The 21,919-nt window shown below is 42.7% G+C and overlaps 1 protein-coding gene across 3 annotated transcripts in view; it reads left to right on the top strand.

Annotated features, from left to right (window-relative positions):
* Positions 1–21,919, top strand: part of NT5C2 (5'-nucleotidase, cytosolic II) — a 134,816-nt gene that overhangs the window by 23,434 nt on the left and 89,463 nt on the right. For 2 of the 3 annotated variants that reach the window (XM_032423219.1, XM_032423216.1), the window contains exon 1: positions 21,474–21,542. The exons of the other annotated variant lie outside the window; for it this stretch is intronic. The gene's annotated coding sequence lies outside the window, so the exon portion shown is untranslated. Of the gene's footprint in view, positions 1–21,473; positions 21,543–21,919 lie in introns of those variants that run through there. 3 annotated transcript variants of the gene reach the window in all.

Genomic DNA, 21,919 nt, shown 5'->3' with positions numbered 1-21,919 from the left:
GGACTCGATCCCGGGACTCCAGGATCATGACCTGAGCCGAAGGCAGTCGCTTAACCAACTGAGCCACCCAGGCGCCCACGGTGTCCTCTTCCTATTCTCAACTGTCAATAGTCTATACTTTTTCTTGATTAGCCCCTAATTTAGCTTTTGGGTTTTGGGAGGTCTTTTTAATTGAAGATTAGTTGACACACAGTGTTACATTAGTTTCAGGTGTAATTATCTTCTTTTTTTTGCTCCCTCTGATATAGCTCGTATAATCTAAAGCTTACCACTTGTTATGCAAGACATCTGACATCTCTGAGCCTTTAGAAAAATAAGAGTTGCCATGAAAAATACAACTCATGCACATGAAGCGCCCAGCAAAGTGCCTGCCATGGAGTAGAGGCTCTCTAAATGGTAGAACTTTGTATTCTTATTGCTGATAACAAAATAACATCTTCATCTCTACCCCCCCATAGGATTATATTTGTCTTTATTATTGTTTTGTAAACTTTTTATTATGGTGATTTTGAACAGCCCCTAAATTGGAATTGCATAATAAATCACCATGTGCCCATGACCCAGCCCCAACAAACATCAACCCACGGCCAACCCTGTCCCATTTGCCCCCATACTCTATAAAAGATAGAACCTTAAAAAAATAACCACAGTATTGTCATTACCATACTTTAAAAAAATCTAATCTTTTGAGATCAGTTTGTATATCTGATTCCCATGAATTCTTTTCTGGGTATTCCCCAGGCACTTCAAACTCAACTTGTCCAAAACTGAATCCACCACCTTCTCAGACACCTGTCTACTCCCCACCCCACCCCCAACCTTGTGGTCCCTAGTTTGATGATGGATACCACTGTTCACCAGTCCCTCAGGTGAGGACTTCGGGAGTAGCCTTTGGCTCCTCATTCTCCTTCACATCCCATCCAGCTACTCACCTAAAAATCTTTAGCATTTGTCCCCTACATCACCCCTGCCACTGTCATATGTTATCAGACTCTTCTTGGGTCTTTGCTCCTAGATAGTAGCTATTTAACTGCTCTCCTCATTGAGTCTTTCACCCTCTCATCTATTGCCAATTATTTTTTTTCCAATAGTATTTTTATTGTGATAGAATGCACATAAATTTTACCAGTTTAACCTGTATAGTTCAGTGGCATCAAGTATATTCACATCGTTGTAGTCATTACCACCATCCATCTCTAGAACGTTTTCATCTTCCCAAACCGGAACTCCATACCCATTAAATAATAACTTTCCATTCCTCCTCCCCCAGCTCCTGGCAACCGCCATTCTACTGTCTCTCTCTATGAACTTGAATACTCTAGGTACATCATATAAGTGGAGTCATAGAGTGTTTGTCTTTTTTGTGACTATTCTGCTTAGCATAGTAAGGTTCAATGTTCATCTATATTGTAGCATGTGGCAGAATTTCCTTCCTTTTTAAGGCTGAATAATATTCCCCTGTGTGTGTATACCACATTTTGTCGATCCACTCATCTGTCTCTTGGGTTACTTTTACCTTTTGACTATTATGAATAATGTGGCTAAGAACATGAGTGTGTAGATATGTCTTCGAGACTCTGCTTTCAGTTCTTTTGGGGACATACCCAGAAGTGGAATTGCTGGATCATATCATTCTATTTTTAATTTTTTGAGGAACTGCCATTTTCCACAGCATCTGCAACATTTTACATTCCTCTTAGCAATACACAAGGGTTCCAATATTTCTAGTCCATTCCAACACTTGTTTTCTGTTTTTTCGTTTTGTACTGTTTTTATTTTAATTATAGCCATCCTACTGGCAGTGAGGTGATATTTCTTGTGCTTTTGATTTGCATTTCCCTAATGAGTAATTAAACATCTTTTCATGTACTTATCAGCCATTTCTTTATCTTCTTTGGAGGATATCCAAGTCCTTTGCCCATTTTTGAATCAGGTTGTTTGTTTGTTTTTTTTTTTTTGGTTGTCGAGTTGTAGGAGTTCTTTATATTCTGGATAGTAATGCCTTATCAGATATATGATTTGCAAATATTTTCTCCCATTTCATGGGTTGTCCTTTTACTCTTTAATAGTGTACCTTGATGCACAGACTTTTTTTTATTGTTTTTTATTTTAATTCCAGTTATATTAGTGTCAGGTGTACAATATAATGATTTAACAATTCTATTTATTTATTTATTTATTTATTTATTTATTTATTTATTTATTTTTAGAGAGAGAGAGAGAGAGTTTGTGAGCAGAGAGAGAAGCAGAGGGAGAGGGAGAGAATCTCAAGCAACTCCATGCTGGGTGCGGAGCCCCACATTGGGCTCAATCTCACGACCCTAAGATCATGACCCAAGCCGAAACCAAGAGTCAGACACTTAACACACTGAGCCTCCAGGTACCTTGATTCAACAATTCTATACATTACTCAGTGCTCATCATGATAAATGTACTCTTAATCCCCATCACCTATTTTACCCATTCCCCCCACCCAGCTCCTCTCTGGTAACCATCAGTTTGCTCTCTATAGTTAAGGGTCTGTTTCTTGGTTTGTCTTTCTGTCTTTTGTTTTGTTTTGTTTTAAAGACTTATTTATTTATTTTAGAGATAGGTGGGAGGAGGGGCAGAGGTAGAGAGAGAATCCTGAAGCAGACTTCCTGCTGAGTGGGGAGCCTGCTGTGCGGCTCAATCCTAGGACCGTGAGATCATGACCTGAGCCAAAATCAAGAGTCAGCCGCTTAACTGCCTGAGCCACCAAAGTGTCCCTCTTTGTCTTTTGTTTTTTCCTTTGCTCATTTGTTTTGTTTCTTAAATCCATATATGAGTGAAATCATATGGTATTTGTCTTTCTTTGACTGACTTATTTTGCTTAGCATAATCTCTATAGCTCTGCCCATGTCATTGCAAATGGCAAGATTTCATTCTTTATTATGATTGAATAATACTCCATTGTGTATATACACACCACATCTTCTTTATCCAGTCATCAGTCGATGGACACTTGGGCTGCTTTCCTAATTTGGCTATTGTAAATAATGCTATAAATATCAGGGTGCATGTATCCCTTTGAATTAGTGTTTTTGTATTCTTTGGGTAAATACCCAGTAGTGCAATTGCTGGATTGTAGGGTAGTTCTATTTTTAACTCTTTGAGGAAGCTCCATACTGTTTTTCACACTGACTGCACCAGTTTGCATTGCCTCCAACAGTGCATGGGGGATCCTTTTTCTCCACATCCTGCCAATACCTGTTGCTTCTTGTGTTTTTTATTTTAGCCATTCTGACACATGTGACGTTATACCTCGTAATTTTGATTTGCATTTCCCTGATGATGAGTGATGTTGAGAATCTTTTCATGTGCCTATTGGCCATCTGTTTGTCTTCTTTGGAGAAATGTCTTCTCATGTCTTTTGCCCATTTTTTAATTGGATTATTTGTTTTTTGGGTGTTGAGTTGTATCAGTTCTTTATATATTTTAGATACTAACCCTTTATCGAACGTCATTTGCAAATATTTTCTCCCATTCAGTGGGTTGTCTTTTAGTTTTGTTGATTATTTCCTTCACTGTGCAGAAACTTTTTGTTTTGATGTAGTTCCAAAGTTTCTTTTTGCTTTCATTTCCCTTGCCGCAGAAGACCTATCTAGAAAAATGTTGCTACAGCCAAAGTCAGAAACATTACTGCCTGTCTTCTCTTCTAGGATTTTTTATGGTTTTAGGTCTCATATTTAGGTTTTTTTTGGTTTTGTTTTTGTTTTTTCTTAAGTAAGCTCTATGCCCAGTGTGGGGCTCAAACTCACAGCCCTGAGATCAAAAGTTGCATTTCCTACCGACTGAGTCAGCCAGGCATTGTACACATTTAGGTCTTTAATCCACTTTGAATTTATGGTCTAAGAAAGTAGTGCAGTTCCATTCTTTTGAATGTAGCTGTCCAGTTTTCCCAACACCATTTGTTGAAGACTTTTTCCCATTGCATATTCTTTCCTCCTTTGTCAAAGATTAATTGACCATATAATTGTGGGTTTATTTCTAGGTTTTCTATTCTGTTCCATTGATCTATGTGTCTATTTTTGTGCCAGTACCATACTGTTTTGATTAGTACTGCTTTGTAATATAGCTTAAATCTGTAATTGTGATACCTCCAGTTTTGTTTTCCTTTTTTCAGGATTGCTTTGGCTGTTCGGGGTCTTTTATGGTTCCATACAAATTTTAGGATTGTTCTAGTTCTGTGAAAAATGCTGTTGGTATTTGATAGAGATTGCACTAAATCTGTAGATTGCATTAAATTTGTAGTATGGGTATTTTATTTTATTTTATTTATTTTTATTAACATATAATGTATTATTTGTTTCAGGGGTACAGGTCTGTGATTCATCAGTCTTACACAATACACAGTACTAGCCATAGCACATACCCTCCCCAGTGTCCATCACCCAGCCACTCCATCCCTCCCACCTGCCTCCACTCCAGCAATGTATCATGGACATTTTAGTAATATTTGTTCTTCCAATCCATGAGCAGGGAATGTCTTTCCATTTCTTTGTGTCATCTTCAATTTCTTTCATTAATGTTTTATAGTTTTCAGAGTACAGGTCTTTCATCTCTTTGTTAAATTTATTCCTAGGTATTTTATTATTTTGGGTGCAGTTGTAAAGGGATTGTTTTCTTAATTTCTCTTTCTGCTGCTTCATTATTAGTGTATAGAAATGCAACAGATTTCAGGGTGCCTGGCTGGCTCAGTTGGTGGAGTTAGGATTGTGAGTTTGAGTCCCATGTTGGATGTAGAGATTGCTTAAAAAAATAAAATCTTGGGGCGCCTGGGTGGCTCAGTCGTTAAGCGTCTGCCTTCGGCTTGGGTCATGGTCCCAGGGTCCTGGGATCGAGTCCCACATCGGGCTCCCTGCTCTGCGGGGGGGCCTGCTTCTCCCTCTCCCACTCCCCCTGCTTGTGTTCCCTCTCTCGCTATCTCTCTCTCTGTCAAATAAATAAAATAAAAAATCTTTAAAAAATAAAAAATAAAACAAATAAAAATTAAATTAAAAAAAAGAAATGCAGCAGATTTCTGTGCATTGGTTTTGTATCCAATGACCTTACTAAAGGTCATTTATCAGTTCTAGTAGTTTTTTGGTGGAGTCCTTCTGGTTTTCTATATATAGTATCATGTCATTTGCAAATAGTGGAAGTTTTACTTCTTCCTTACCAACTGGCTGCCTTTTATTTATTTTGTTGTCTGACTGCTGTGATTAGGACTTCTAGTACAATGTTGAATAAAAGTGGTGAGAGTGGTCATCCTTCATCGTTTAATAGCATATTATTTAACCTCCATCTATCTGTGCTCTTTCCAGATTTTTTCTTGTGGCTTATTTCTTGTTTCATAGCATTGTGGTCAGAAAAGATCCATGCTGGGAGGGGAAGAATGAAGGGGGGGAAATCGGAGGGGGAGAAGAACCATGAGAGACGATGGACTCTGAAAAACAGAGGGTTCTAGAGGGGAGGGGGGTGGGAGGATGGGTTAGCCTGGTGATGGGTATTGAGGAGGGCACGTTCTGCATGGAGCACTGGGTGTTATGCACAAACAATGAATCATGGAACACTACATCTAAAACTAATGATGTAATGTATGGGGATTAACATAACAATAAAAAAAATTAAAAAAAAAAAAAAAGAAAAGATCCATGCTGTAACTTTGATCTTTTTGAATTTGTTGATATTTGTTTTGTGGCCTGATATGTGATCTATTCTGGAGAATATTCCATGTACATGTGAGAAGAATGTGTATTCTGCTGTTTCAGGAAGGAATGTTCTGAATATATCTGTTAAATCCTTCTGTCCAGTGTGTCATTCAAAGGCACTTCTCCCTTGTTGATTTTCTGTTTGGATGATCTGTCCATTGATGAAGTTGGGGTGTTAAAGTCCCCTACTATTATTGTATTATTACCAATTAGTTCTTTTTTTTTTTTTTTTTTAAGATTTTATTTATTTATTTGAGAGAGAGAGAATGAGAGAGAGCACATGAGAGGGGGGAGGGTCAGAGGGAGAAGCAGAGTCCCTGCCAAGCAGGGAGCCCGATGCAGGACTCGATCCAGGGACTCCAGGATCATGACCTGAGGTGAAGGCAGTCGCTTAACCAACTGAGCCACCCAGGCGCCCCTACCAATTAGTTCTTTTATTTTTGTTGTTAACTGTTTTATGTATTTAGGGGCTCCGTTGTTGGGTGCATAAATATTTACAATTGTTACATCTTCTTCTTAGATTATCTCCTTTATTATTTTTTTAAAAGATTTTATTATTTGTCAGAGAGAGAGAGAGAGACAGAGCACAAGCAGGGGGAGTGGCAGGCAGGGAGAAACAGGTTCCCTGCTGAGCAAGGAGCCCAATGCGGGACTCGATCCCAGGACCCTGGGATCATGACCTGAGCCGAAGGCAGACACTTAACCAGCTGAGCTACCCAGGGGGTCCCTATTATTATTTTTAAAAATATTTTATTTATTTATTTTTTGAGAGAGAGAGAGTGCACGAGTGTAAGTGTGGGGAGGGGCAGAGAAAGAGGGAAAGAATCCCAAGTAGACTCCCTGCCAAGCACGGAGTCCAAAGTGGGGTTTGATCTCATGACCTGAGATCACCACCTGAGCCAAAATCAAGAGTCAGACACTCAAACAACTGAGCCACGCAGGCGCCCTGGGTGTAGAGATTACTTTAAAAAAAAAAAAAGAGTTTAAGGGGTGCCTGGGTGGCTCAGTCATTAAGCGTCTGCCTTCGGCTCAGGTCATGATCCCACGGTCCTGGGATCGAGCCCCGCATCAGGCTCCCTGCTCAGCAGGAAGCTTGCTTCTCCCTCTCCCACTCCCCCTGCTTGTGTTCCCTCTCTTGCTGTGCTGTCTCTGTCAAATAAATAAATAAAATCTTATAAAAAAAAAAAGTTTAAAAGCAGCAAGAGAAAAGAAGACAGTTACACACAAGGGGAAACCTCAAAAGGCTATCAGCAGATATTTCAGCAGAAACTTTGCAGTCCAGAAGTGGCATGATATATTCACAGTGCTGGAAGGGAAAACTGCAGCCAAGAATACTCTATCCAGCAAAGCTATCATTTAAAATAGAAGAAGAGATACAGAGTTTCTCAGACAAACAAAAACTAAAAGAGTTCGTGACCACTAAACCAGCCCTACAAGAAATCTTTTTTTTTTTCTTTAAGATTTTATTTATTTATTTGACAGAGAGAGACACAGTGAGCGAGGGAACACAAGCAGGGGGATTTTGAGAGGGAGAAGCAGGCTTCCCGCCAAGCAGGGAGCCTGATGTGGGGCTTGATCCCAGGACCCTGGGACCATGACCTGAGCCGAAGGCAGACACTTAACGACTGAGCCACCCAGGCACCCCCCTACAAGAAATCTTGAAGGGGACTCTTTGAGAGGAAAAAAAAAAAGACCACAAGTGAGAGTATGAAAACTAGGAAACACACATATACACATACAAAGTAGAAACACAAAATCTGTAAAAATCAGTATATCTGTAAAAACTAGTCAAGGGATTCACACACACAAAAAAAAGAATTTAAAATTTGACACCCTATACCTAAAACACGGGGAGAAGTAAAGAATAGGTTCAAACCATATAGCATAGACTGCTATATGCAGAAGATATTATATACAAACCCAATGGTAACCACAAATCAAAAACAAATAATAGATATGCAAAGAATAAAGAAAAAGGAATCCAAGTATATCACTAAAGAAAGCCAGCAAACCATGAAAGGGAGCAAGAGAAGAAAGGGATTAACATTTATCATTCAAACAGATATCAAAAGAAAGCCAGGGTAACAATACTTATATCAGACAAAAGAGACTTTATTTTTTTTAATTTTTTTTTTTATTTTTTTAAAGATTTTATTTATTTATGTGACAGAGAGAGACATAGTGAGAACAGGAACACAAGCAGGGAGAGTAGGAGAGGGAGAAGCAGGCTTCCCGCGGAGCAGGGAGCCCGATATGGGACTCGATCCCAGGACCCTGGGATCATGACCTGAGCCGAAGGCAGACGCTTAACGACTGAGCCACCCAGGCGCCCTAAAAGAGACTTTAAATACTATAACAAGAGACAAAGAAGGACACTGTATAATAATAAAGGGGACAGGGGTGCCTGGGTGGCTCAGTTGATTAAGCGTCCAACTCATTGAACCCTATGTCAGGCTCCATGCTCAGAGGGGAATCTGCTTAGGGATTCTCCCTCTCCCTTTCCCTTTGCCTCTCCTCCCCCATGCTCACTGTCTGTCTCCCTCCCTCCCTTTCTCTCTCTAAAATAAATAAATAAATCTTAAAAAAAAGTAATCTCTACACCCAACATGGGGCTTGAACCCACGGCCCTGAGATCAAGAGTTGGATACTCCACCAACTAAGCCATCCAGGCACCCCTCTATTTTTTGTAAGTAATCTCTATATCTGTCATGGGGCTTGAACTCATGACCCCGGGATCAAGAGTCACATGCAACATCAACAGGGCCAGCCAGATGCTCCTCTCGTTGCTTTTAAAATTTTTTTCTTTATTGGGGCACTTGGGTGGCTCAGTCGTTAAGCGTCTACCTTTGGCTCAGGTCATGATCCCGGGGTCCTGGGATCGAGCCCCGCATCAGGCTCCCTGCTCCGTGGGAAGCCTGCTTCTCCCTCTCCCACTCCCCCTGCTTGTGTTCCCTCTCTTGCTGTGTCTCTGTCAAATAAATAAAATTAAAAAAAATTTTTTTTTCTTTATCACTACTTCTTGCCATTTTAATTACTTCATGTCTTGGTGTGGACCTCCTTGGGCTGATTTTGTTGGGTGATCTCTGTGCCTCCTAGATTTGGATATCTGTTTTCTTCCCCAGATTAGGAAGTTTTCAGCTACTATTTCTTCAAATAAATTATCTGTTCTCCTTTCTCTCTCCTTCTTCTTCTTCTGGGATCCCTGTTATTATATTTGATGGAGTCACTGAGTTCCATAAGTCTATTCTCATTTTGCGTAATTCTTTTCCTCTCTTTTGTTCAGCTTGATTACTTTCCATAACTCTGTCATCCAGGTCATTAATTCATTCCGCTGCTTCCTCTAGCCTGCTATTTATTCCATCAAGTTAATTTTTAATTTCAATTATTGTGTTCTTCATTTCTGATTAGTCCTTTTTTATCTCTGTGTTAGGGATCTCACTGATGTCCTCCTCTCCAGTCCAGTGACCATCTTTGTGATCATTACTTTAAATTTTCTACCAGGCATATTACTCATCTCTGTTTTGCTTGGGTATCTTGCTGTGATTTTTGTTCTGTGCTTTCCTTTGGGACATATTCCTCTGTCTCCTCATTTTGCCTAACTGTCTGGGTCTGTTTCTGTGTGTTAGGAAAGTCAGCTGCTCTCTTGTTCTTGAAAGTAGTGGGCAGGGTACACACTTTTAACTGGTTTTCTTCCATAGACGTGTGCAGCAGCCACTCTGGAGACGGGGCCAGCTGGGGCTAGTCTGCAAAGCACACACTGGCAGCATGTACAGTTTTAACAGGGTGCGTGTCTCCTCCACAGGAGGCTGGGAGATGCAGTGTTGGCAATGTTTGCATCATTCTTCTGGGGGAGGCACCCACAGTGTGGGGACTGAGGTAGGCCCAGCTGGAGGGGGCGGGGTATGGTGTAAGCAAGTTAGGAAGTCAATGCCAGGTGCTGCACGGGTCCTGGCAGGTGTCCGTGTGATTATGCTGGGGGCAGGGAGAGGAGGAGGGAAACGGGACCTGCTAGCTCTTTTGTTCCTGGAGAAGTCCCTCAGGGAACTCTGAGATTAGTAACTAACTCTCCCTCCCACATGCCCTAGGCATTTTTCAAACTTCTAAACTGTATCTCTAGACTGTTGTGCTATCTTTTCAAGGACAGGGATTCAGCTTCTAAAGTTCCAGGCTTTAACATCTCCAATCCTGAGGTTGTGGACTCCAGGAGACACGTTCTTGCACATAAACCTGCGTAGGTGCAGCCCTGGAGAACAAGGTCTGGAGCTCACACACTGAGTCTGCATGCACTTGCTCTGCAATCTGTGTCAAGATTCCCCACTTTGTACAGTGGGGAGGAAGATGATACCCCTCTTCACAGAAGGGTAAGGACACGTGGAACTATTTCAAGAAGTTTTGTTTTTTTTTTTAAGATTTTATTTATTTATTTATTTTGAGAGAGAGAGCTTGAGCAGGGGTGGGGTGGGAGAGAGGCAGAGGGAGAGGGAGAGAGAGAATCTTTTTTTTTTTTTTTTTAAGATTTTACTTATTTATTTGAGAGAGAGAGGGCATGAGCAGGGGGTAGGGGCAGAGGGAGAGGGAGAAGCAGGCTCCCTGCTGAGCAGGACCCTGAGACCATGACCCAAGCTGAAGGCAGATGCTTAACCGACTGAGCCATCCAGGCACCCCTGAAGAAATGATTTTTAAAATCATGTTCACAAAAAAATAAGTAAATAAAAAATAAAATAAAATCACATTCACTTTTTTCCTAGAACTTCTTTTTGTTTAATTAAAATTTTTTTTTAATTTTTATTTTATTTTTTCCCTAAAACTTCTAATGTTAAAAATGAGACATGTTCATTATAGGAAGTTTGTAAAATATGGAAGGGTGTAATAAGGAAAATAAAACTTACCTATAATGTCACAAAGTGTTAAATTTTGTATGGCAGAAAATTGAACTATATTGCTTTTTTTTTAAAGATTTTATTTATTTGAGAGAGAGCGAGTGAGAGAGAGAGCATGAGCTGGGGGGGAGGGGCAGAGGGAGAAGAAGACTCTCTGCTGAGCAGGGAGCCCGATGCGGGGCTCAGTTCCAGGACCCTGGGATCATGACCTGAGCTGAAGGCAGACGCTTAACTGACTGAGCCACCCAGGCATCCCTGAACTATATTGCCTCTTGAGAGATCAAGTAACCTTTTATTCTTCCTCCATTTTCATGTTTCTGGTTGAACACAATGGGGTATTACTGAATGACTATAAAAATAATAATAGTTTTACCTTTTTTTTTAAGTAAGCTCCACACCCAGCATGGATTTGAGATCAAGAGATCAAGACCTGAGCTGAGATCAAGAGTTGGACACTTAAAACCAACTGAGCCACCCAGACACCCCCCCGCCCAAAAAAAAAATAAAAATAAAGTTCCAGGCTTTAAGTCCCACTGGTTGTGAGAACTCACAAAATTCAGCGCCTCTGATTTCTAAAGCCAAATGCTACGGGGATTCATCTTCCCCATGCAGACTCCTGGGTTTGGTAGTCTGTTTCTTAGTCTTCTCAGCGCCCAGTGGCTCCCTCCCCCGGCAGCCAGGCCTGCTGGGTTTAGCTCCCCACTGTGTCTCTGCCCTTCCCACCTTCTTCAGTGTGGCCTCATTTCTACATTTATTTTTTTTATTAATTTTTTTTTTTTTTTTTTAGTAATCTCTACACCCAATGTGGGGCTCGTGCTCACAACCCCAAGATCAAGAGTCCCATGCTCTACTGACTAGGCCAGCCAGGCGCCCCTTGTCTCTACATTAGTTGTGGAGTTTGTTCTGCCAGTCTTCGGGTAGTTTTCTGGGTTATTTGCCCTTATGTGAGTGTTATCTAGTTATATCCATGGGACGAGGTGAGTTTAGGGACCTCCTACTTGCCATCTTCCCACAGAAGTTTTTAGTTTTGATATAGGCCACTTTTTTTCTTTTGTTGCCTGGGCTTTTGATGTCTTATCCTCCAGTAACTTTTAAAACAAATTTATATCCTTTCATTGTCTAGTTTATAATCATTTGATGGTTCCCTTTTTCAGACTTCTTAATGATCTGGTCTCTGTACTTCTTCAATCTCACCACTTACTAATATTGCTACCCAATGGACCTACCGGGTCATTCTGAATTACTACGGAGCTCTGAGCATCCTCTGAGCACCATGCTCTCTCACATGTCATGGCTTGGCACTTGCTAGTCCCACTTCCTCTCCTTTCTTTCTTTTCACTAAACTACTTTTCATTCACCTTTTAAGACTTCTGCAAATAACTCCTCCTCTGAGAAGACTTCTTTGACTTTTCCCAGAGTTAGGTGGCTTCCTTGGCCTTGCATTGTTTACTTTTACTGTCATACTTATCAAACTGTTTTAAGTGTTGGCTCACCTGTTTCCTGTCCCTCCAGATAGGCTACAAGTTCCTTAAAGGCAGAGGCTCTACCCCCCTGTCTTGTCATCTGCTCTCAAATTTGGTTGAACAGTTGAACAGGGATCTCCGCCACTTTAGTTGCTTTGGCCTTGAGCAAACTAAACCTTTTGGGCTTCAGTTTTCTCATAAGATTATTGTGATGACTGTCTGAGATTATGTTTGTAAAGTGACAGTAAATGCTCAACAGAAATTAGCTGTTATTTTCATCAGCTTATTGATTTCAAACTCTAATCTGTTGTATGACTTTGGACAAAATTCTTAAATGCCCAGGCCCTCCCCCTTTTTTTTCTGTAAAATGAGCTGTTTGACCTGGATTATCAATAGCAGTGGTTCTCAAACTAGGCTGCACATTTCAATCATCTGGGGAGCTTTAAAAATACTGATGTCCAAAAGATTCTGATTTAATTGGTGTGAGGTACAGCCTGGCACGGGTATTTTTTAAAAGCTCCCCTGGTGATTCTAATGTTCAGCCAGAATAGAGAACCACTGATCTAAAGTTTCTTCCAGATATAACACACTGGAAAGTCCAGCTGCCAGGATTCCTTGGAGGCAGAGAAATGGAATGTCTCCCGGCATTCTCCGGCTATCACCTTTTTTAGTTTAGCAGGAAGCATTCTTGGACAGGCTCACTAAGCTGGAACTCCAAGAGTATTTGTGGACTCCTGAGTGTTTAATACTTAGGAGTTTACTCCCTCCTGGAGAGACCTAGGAGACCAGGGCTCTGAGAAGGAGAGAACAAATCAGCTCTTCTCTACTATACTGCTCTAACCCAAGGCCTAGAGGAGTCTCCCCTGGAGTGTTGGGCTGTGGAGTCCTAGTCAGGCCAAAGGAGAGGGAGGAAGGGAGGATCCTTGGTATAAACTTAGTAGGGAATCTTGGGGCCCTGACCAGAAAGGAGTGGGGGCTGAGAGTTAACAATACCCATTCCTTTACAGTGCTTTAACAGCATATTTGTAGCCATTATATATTTGATTCCCAAAACAACCTTGAGGAACGCAGAGCAGGTATTACTGCCTCCATTTTGTAGAAGAGTAAATTAGGTCTCTGAATGGTAGAGGGCATCACCAAAATTACACAGTAGATTCGCAGCAGAGTCAGCACAACGACAGCCCTGTACCCTGACTCTCCTTGCTGGAACCTCTCATTGTGTCTGGGAAGACAAGCTGCACACTCAGCGTGAGGTAGTAGAAAATAGACGTTGGTCTTTTTCTCTGGTTCTTGGTACAGAGCTCCTGAAACCCTTGTCACTCCCTGGATGATAGGCATGTCTTCTGTTCTTATGAGGTGACTCTCGTCGAGTCATAGATGGCTCCTGGATGAGGGCTGGTCACTGGAAAGAGCAAGCCGTAATTAGAAGCTCGGCATTTTCGGCCACTCCCTTCATTCCTCTTAAGAAGGGCAAGGGGCTGAAAATGGAGTGAATGATCAATCAATGCCTGTGTGATGAAGCCCCCATAAAAATGTGTGGGGTTCAGAGAGCTTCCAGGTTGGTGAACCCATCCACATCCTGGGAGGGTGGCACTCCAACTCTGTGGGGACGAAAACTCCTGTGTTTGGGACCCTCCCAGACCTCACCCTCTGTATCTCTTCATCTGGCTGTTCACCTTTATCATATCCTTTAATGAGCTGGTAAATGCAAGTGGGTGTTTCCCTGAGTTCTGTGAGTGGCTGTTAACAAATAATCAAATCCAAGGGGGAGGAGGTCATGGGAACCTCTGATTTGTAGCCAAGTCAGACAGAAGTTGTGGATAACCTGGGGACCTATTACTTGTGACTGGCATCTGCAGTGGGGGGGCAGTCTCGTGGGACTGAGCCCCTACCCTGGGGGATCTGACACTGTCTCCAAGCAGATAGTGTCAGAATTAAGTTAAATCGATTGTTGACACTAAGTTGTCCCAGAGAATTGCTTGGTGTGGGAAAACCCTCACGCGTCTGGTTTCAGAAGTGTTGTAGTGTGGGAGTGATATGAGAATGAAGGAGACACAGGAGGACGGGGAGGTTTTTTCTAAAACACCCAGGTAGCTCAGAGTCCTTCCTGACTCCTTGGAATTAGAGCCAAGGTTCTAAATGGCCCCATTAAGTCCTACAGGGAACAACTAAAATATCTCTTCCCAATTGTGGCCCATCTACCTCTGAGCATAGCAGTACTCTCTGGGATTAGTAGCAAATGCCTTCAGTTTTGTAAAATGTGGGGTGTTTGGTACTGGCTTTGAGGTGTGGACATTCAGAGAGGTGGAGAGGTATTTAGTTATAATGTCCAGTGTGTCCAGGAACACTCAGAAGGGTCATGTGGAGCAGTGTTAGCCAAATGCTGGGTCTTAGACAGGGGTCGGCTCCTGGTTGCTGGCTTAAGATGAAATGGAAAAGAGCAGAAAAGGGTATCAATTTTTTACTAAGCTCAATTTAAGGCCCTGCCTTTTATTCTGAGATTATGTTTTTCCCACTTTTTTGGTGTTAAAATTGCTTTTCAAGAAATAGTAATGACAGTAGATGGCAGTTTATTTTATTATTTTATTATTTTTATTTTTTTAAAAGATTTTATTTATTTGAGAGAGAGCGAGCGTGCACAAATGGGGGGAAGGGGCAGAGGAGAGGGACAAGCAGACCCCCACCAAGCAAGGAGCCCAATGCTGGGCTGGATCCCAGGACCCCAGGATCATGACCTGAGCCAAAGGCAGACGCCCAACCAGAGCCACCAAGGCGCCCCGATGACAGTTTATTTGAATATCCTGAATGGCACAGTCCAAAGATGGCCACCCTACATGAATGCCCAGAAGTGCTTCTGCAATATTACTGAGTGAAGGAATCCCGAATCTGGTAACCACTCACCGTTTCAGAGGGCCATGTGACCCCAATTCCTCAGAGGTGTGGGAAGCCACAGAGAGAACTTCACCTTGACAGCAGTGGTAAAACATCAAACAGTAGAAGATTTAAAATGCCTGAATTTGGGCTTTGCCACCCATAAATTCATACAGAAAGAAACATACTATTGCCACTTAGGTTTTATTTAACAAATTTATTTATATGGTGCTTACTGGATGCCTGGCCCTATCTCAGATGCTGTACAAATGTGATCTCTCATTTGATCCTCATCAAGCCTATGAAGTAGACACTATTATTATCCTCACATCCATTTTAAAGATGGGGAAACTAAGACATGAGGGCTTTGAGAAACCTGTTCAGGGTCACAACTAGTTAGCTGCAGAGCCAGAAGTTGAAGCCAGAGAGTCTGGCTCTGGAATCCATTTTCTTAATCCCTACAGCTCGCTGCCTGGTTAGAAGCAATTTAAGACTTTTGTGGCATGTAATGATCTATTTTCAGTCTCTGATTCCATGGACAGAAGCTGCCTGTGGACTAAGCTGCCTGATCTGTACTGAGCTGCTGTCAGTGATCTCCTCTGAGGCCTTTCTACAGCACCACTGGGAGAATCAGAGTGGGCAGATGGCCCCTGGCAGAGCCTGGCAAGACAACAGCGGCAGCATCAGTGAAGTTGGGTTAAGGTCAGCAAGCCCTTGTAGCTTGGAACCTGAGAGGTCCTCCAGAGCCTAGACTGTTAGTTTTCAAACACACTTTTTTAAAAAAAGATTTATTTATTTATTTATTTATTTGTGAGAGAGAGAAAGAGAGAGGGAGAGAGAAAGTGCACACACACCAGTTCAGGGAGGGGCAGAGGGATACTGAGAGAAGCAGACTCCTTGCTGAGCTGATGCAGGGCTCAATCTCATGACGCCAAGACCATGACCTGAGCCAAAATGAAGAGTCAGATGCTTAACCAACTGAGCCACCCAAGCACCCCTCAAACACATTTTTTAAAAACAACCAAACCCTTTTTTCAAACATAGACATATGGGCAGTTAATACACACACACACACACACACACACACACACACACACACACACACATCCTTATATGGAATCTTATTATTTTATTTATTTATTTAAGATTTAATTTAATTTATTTATTTGACAGAGAGAGAGAGAAAGCACAAAGAAGGGGAGTGGCAGGAAGAGGGAGAGGGAGAAGCAGGCTCCCCGCTGAGCCGGATCAGGACCCTGGGATCATGACCTGAGCCAAAGGCAGACGCCCAACCAACTGAGCCACCCAGATGCCCCATTTATTTATTTATTTATTTTTATTTTTTGGAATCTCTTTTTAAAACAGATAAAAGTGGAGTTGTGTTGAAACAGAAGTAGGGATCCAGGGGACCTTATTCTTATCCTTTATGCAGTATTGAGTCACTAACAGATAATGACTCATTTCTGGCCTTTGTACCTACTGGTCCCTCTTTCAGGAATCCTCCAACTATCCAAGCAAACACCTCTCTTTAGCTTAAGTCCTACTCATCCTTCAGGGCTCAGCTGAGATGTTCTTTCCTAAGAGAAATGTTCCCTGAGCCTCTCCATAACCCCTATTTTGTTTTCCCTCATAGCATCTTTTACTTTCCCTGCATTTCACTTCCCTAAAATTGTAGTAAAATAATTGTTTATTTAAAGTTCATCTTCCCAAGCAGTTGGAAACCTCTAAGAGGGCAGAAACCCATGTCTCTATTGATGAGTGTTAGGCACAAGGTAGGAGCTCACTGCATATTTTTGAAGAAATGTTGGTGCTCCTGAGTCTTACATATATCCTGTCTCTCAAGCTGCGCTGGCCAATTCTAGCTAGACCCAACATTGTCTCATTGTCTCCTTGCATGGTGATTGTGCTAGCACTAACCACGGTAAGTGCTGACCCTATGCTCTTAGAGAAAGAAGGATGAAAAACAGAGGAGACATCTGAGATGGCTGATTGGATCTAAGACTGAACACTTCCTGGGAGAAAGATTTTTGGGCAGCAGAGGCTGTTTCTAGGCCCCAGGCCAGGGTGTTGAGCAATGTTTGCATTTCTCTGAGAGCTTCTGCCAAGGAGCAGAAAACTGATGAGTGACCTGTGAATGCTGCTTACATTCTGGGTGACTCACAGTTTATGGTATTCTGGGGGAAAATCATGTTAATCAGAGGGGTAGGACAGCCATGTGGGTGCTGGGCAGGAAGTTTGGTGAGAGGCCATCCAATGCCACAGTAGGATGGCCTCTCTTGCTAAGCACTCACTGCCCAGGCCTTTCAGCCAATGCCAAGTTGGAGACCCCAAGCAAGTCACTTAAGACTCCTCATTGCTTCCTCAGGCTCCCCAGTCTTCTTTTAGAAGGTTCTTTCATAGTTGGTATGGCTTGTCTTTCTCCAGAAAGTCATAAAGCCAAATGTCCTGCCCTTTTCCTTTCTTTTGCAATTAAAACATTAATTTCTGGTTACAAAAACAATACATGAATACATTTATCTTCAGAAACAGTAAGACTAGGGGTGTCTGGGTGGCTCAGTCGGTTAAGCAGTTAAGCATCTGACTCTTTGATTTCGGCTCAGGTCATGATCTCAGGAGGGTCGTGAGATCAAGCCCCAGAGCCCTGCCTTGGGCTGGGGACTGGGCATGGAGCCTGCTTAAGATTCTCTCCCTCCTCCTTCCTCTGCCTCCCCACCCCATCCCCACACATGCATGCTCTCTCTTTCTCTAAAAAAAAAAAAAAGAACAAAAAACCCAGTAAGCTAAACTCCCTTTTACCCCCAATCTTGGCCTTTACCCCATCTTCAGAGATAGCTTTTTTTTTTTTGGATAACTTCTGATAAGAGTTTGGCAGCCTTATAATGTTTTAAAAATCTTCTATAAACTTAATGTGAGATTGTCTTAGTTTTCAGCTATAACAGTATACCAGAGACTTGGTAGCCTATAGGAAATTTCTTACAGTTCCAGAGGCTGGGAAGTCCAAGGGCAAGGCACCGGCAGATTTGGTGAAGGCCTGTTTCCTGGTTCAGGGACAGCTATCTTCTTGCTGTGCATCCTTACAGGGTGGAAAGGGTAGGAAGCTTTCTGGGGTCTCTTTTATAAGGGCACTCATTCCATTTATGAGGGCTCTACCCTCATGACCTAATTACCTTTCAAAGGCCCTACCTCCACATACCATCACACTGGGCATTAGGTTTCAACATATGAATTTAGAATTTGTCTATAGCAGTGTCGATAAGAAATAATGCTATTTATGTCTGTGTTTTAACATTTTATTTTGAAAATAATTTTAGATATACAGAAGAGTTGCAAAGATAATAACAGAAAGTTCCAGTATACCCTTGCTCAGCCTCTCCTAATATTAACGGGTTTCATAACTCTGGTTCAATGATCAAAACTAAGAAATTAACACTGGTATAATGTACTGTTAATTAAACTATAAACTTTGTTAGAACTTTACAAGTTTTTCCACTAATGTGCTTTTACTGTTCTAGGATCCCATCCAGGATCCTCCGTTGCATTTAGTTTTCTATTCTCTTTAGTCTCCTCCAGTCTGTCGCAGTTCTTGGTCTTTCCTTGGCTTTGATGACCTTAACACTTTTTTTTTTTTAAAGGCTTCCAGTTCTTTTTTTTTTAAATAGTTTATTTATTTATTTTTAAGTAATCTCTACACCCAACATGGAACTCAAACTCATGACCCCAAGATCGAAAGTCACATGCTCTCCCAACTGAGCCAGCCAGGCACCCCGACCGTAACACTTTTGAAGAGTCCAGGTCAGGTATTTTGTAGAATATCTCTTAATTGGGGTTTGTCTGATGATTTTTCCTGGTTAGACCGAAGTTAAGCATTTTGAGGAAGATTTTTAAAAAAATATCAATTATATATATAATTTACATATTATACTGCAATTTGCTTTTTACATTCAACTATATTATTTATTTTTTTTAGAGAGGGAGCAAGTGAGGGGGGAGGGGCAGAGGGAGCAGGGGAGAGAGAGAATCTTAAGCCGGCTCCACACCCAGCATGGAGCCTGAAGCAGGGCTCAATCTTAGGACCCTGAGATCATGACCTGAACCGAAATCAAGAGTCAGACGCCTAACCGACTGAGCCACGCAGGCGCCCCTCAACTATATGATTTTGAGATAGATCTATATTAACGTATAGATCAAGGTCACTTCTTTTAAATTCTCTACAGAATTGCATTATGAGTCTTGTGCATTTTATTTAGCCATTCCTCTATTGGTGGGCACTTAGGCTGATTCCAAAGTTTATTAACAATATCATAGTAATTATCCTTGTACACACCTCCATATGTACATGGAGTATGGTAGATAACTAGAAGTGGCATTGCTGAGACATGGATTTAATAAATATTGTCCTATTGCCCTCTAAAGTGGCTGTGCCAATTTATACTCTTTTGATATTATGATGTTGAAAATTGTTGCCAATCTCAGTTTTAATTTCCATTTCCTTGGTTACTACTGAGATTGCATTTTTTTTGTGTGTGCTTATTAGCAATTTGTATTTCCTTTTCTGTGAACTGCCAATTTATATTATTTGCCCATTTTTCTAGTAGATTTTTTTCTTATTGATTTGTTAAGAGTCCTCTGTATGTTCCAGATATAAATCTTTATGTATTACAAATGTTTTCTCTTAGTCTGTTATTTCTTAAGTTTGTTTCCCAATTTTTTAAAAAGGTTTTATTTATTTATTTTCAACAGAGAGAGAGAGAGAGGGCACAAGCGGGGAGGAGGGTCAGAGGGCGAGAGAGAAGCAGACTCCCCGGCGAGCAGGGAGCCTGATGTGGAGCTTGATTCTGGGACCCTGAGATCATGACCCCAGCCAAAGGCAGTCGCCTAATCCACTGAACCACCCAGGTGCCCCTTGTTCCCCAACTTATAAAGTTATTACATGTCCCTGATTTTTAAAATTATTTTTTCTGATTTTTTTGGAAACAAAGTTCTTGATTATACAAGTAGTATAAACAATGTAGAAAATCTGGGAAATTTATGGAAAAGTATAAAGAAAAGAAACTACCCTGAATCTTATCACTGAGAAAAAAACACTACTCACATATTCAATTACATATTTCCTTTTAGTCTTTCATGTGTGCATGCATTTTTTTTTTTTGCTCAGTTGAGATTTTATAAATATATATATGTTATTTGTTCAGTGGCCTGGTCTTTAGACACAAACCCTGAACTTTTTCCAAAAGTACTTGGTTGAAAGGTAGTATTAGATGAAATTCCAGTTCCTATTCCTTTTCCTCACATATCCTGAACAAGCTAGTAGGTGAGAGGTCCAAGGCCTGTCCTCGGCTGACCTGAACTGAAGTTGGCTCAAAAATCATGAGAGGTAGAAATGCTCCAGTAGAGCACTTATTTAAGTCTTGGAGGTTTTGTTGATGGCAAGCTCAATGAGTCAGTAGTGTGGATGCCATGAACTTTATTGCCTGAATGGAAGTCCTACAAGGAGGAAGTTAGGGTAACTGCTTTGTTGTGATGGTACTACAAACATTTGTTTCTGTTTTGGGTGATATACTCTGAAGGAGCCACATTCAGACCTACTAGGTGCATGAGGAGAAGGAGGACAAAGACTTTCCCTTCCCCAGTAATGGGAGATACTGGTCTCCAGTAACAGAAGACCTGGGCAGAAATCTTCAAATATCTATAAGTAGAAGGACAAAGAGAAATTAGACCTGTTTGTTCTCTGAGGCTCCCAAGGGATAGGACTTGGGCCAGAGAGTGGGTGTTTCAGAAACACTTTCTAACCGGTGTAGAGCTGCTGAGAGCAAGGAATGCCTTGCTCTGGAAATGGTGGGCTTTCTGTCACTGGGAGTCTTTCGGCTTGTTGGTGGTAGGGGGTCGCTATAACTAACATTTATTGAGTGCCCTGTGCCAGGACTGTGCTGAGAACCTTCCCTCTATTATTTCATTCTGTGATACCCAATGAGATAGGTACTATTGTTATCTGTTCCTGTATTATAGGTGAGGGAACTTGGTACAGTGAGGTCAGGTAACTTGCCCAAGGTCACAATTTTTAAGTGGTGGAACTGCAATTCCAGCCCGTTCTGACAAACTCCAAAGCTGGTGCTTTTAACCATCAGTGGGATTCAAGCGTGGTATGGGGGTCTGGGTCCAGAAGGGCTCTGGGGTCTGTTTGACCAGAAGATTCGGTGACGGGGGAAAAAGGGTGCCCCATCCCCCTAAGGAAAAGCATCGGTGTGTAGACCAAGGCAAGGTGGTCTGGGGCCTTGCTGAGGGGCCGGGCACAAGGCCAATTGATGGAGACCTAAAAGCCATGTAAGGGCTGTCAACGTGCCTTATCCTACAGCTCGTCAACAACTGCTGTTGTTTGTGGATCTCGAGAACCCGCGCTAGGGCCCGAGGCGCACGACCGCATCGGGGCTCCTCTCAGGCAGTGCTGCTAGGGAGCGTCGCCGCGGCCGGGTTCTGCGGCGGAGCTGGGGAAAGAACAGCACGCCGGTCCCTGGCTGGGCGCGAGCCGGGGGCGGTACCGGGGCGGCGGGGGCGGGGAAGGAGCGCGCCGAGGCAGCTGCGGCAGTTGCGCGCTGGGATTGCAGCCGTGCGGCGGGCTGGTGAGTGCGGCGGGACTCGCGGGAGGGCGGGGAGGAAGCGGGCGAGGGAGAGAGCGAGCAAGCAAGGGAGGGAGGGTGCGCGGCAGAGCGCGCGTCTTGGGACCGGGGGCCGCCGCCAGCCCCTGCCCCGGCCCCACTAGGGCCGCTGCGCCCCTCCGGCCCCTCTCTTCCATCCCAGCGTCCGCCTGCGCGCCCGCGGACTTGGCACCCGAGGACTCGGCACCCGCGTACCCACACGGCGCCCCCCCATCCCCAGCTGGCCCCCGCCGGCCCCCGCCTCAGAGCGGCCCCTACCTCCGCGTCGCGGCGACGCCCCCGGCCCCACGTCACGCCCGCGCCATTGTTTCCCTGCCGTCGGCTCGCGGGGACCCGCCTGA

This window comes from Phoca vitulina, unplaced genomic scaffold, assembly GCF_004348235.1.
Source record: "Phoca vitulina isolate PV1807 unplaced genomic scaffold, GSC_HSeal_1.0 scaffold28, whole genome shotgun sequence".
In the NCBI taxonomy this organism is placed as follows: Eukaryota; Metazoa; Chordata; class Mammalia; order Carnivora; family Phocidae; genus Phoca; species Phoca vitulina.
The sequence above is the reverse complement of the archived record's forward strand: the minus strand, read 5'-3'. Positions and strand labels throughout refer to the sequence as shown.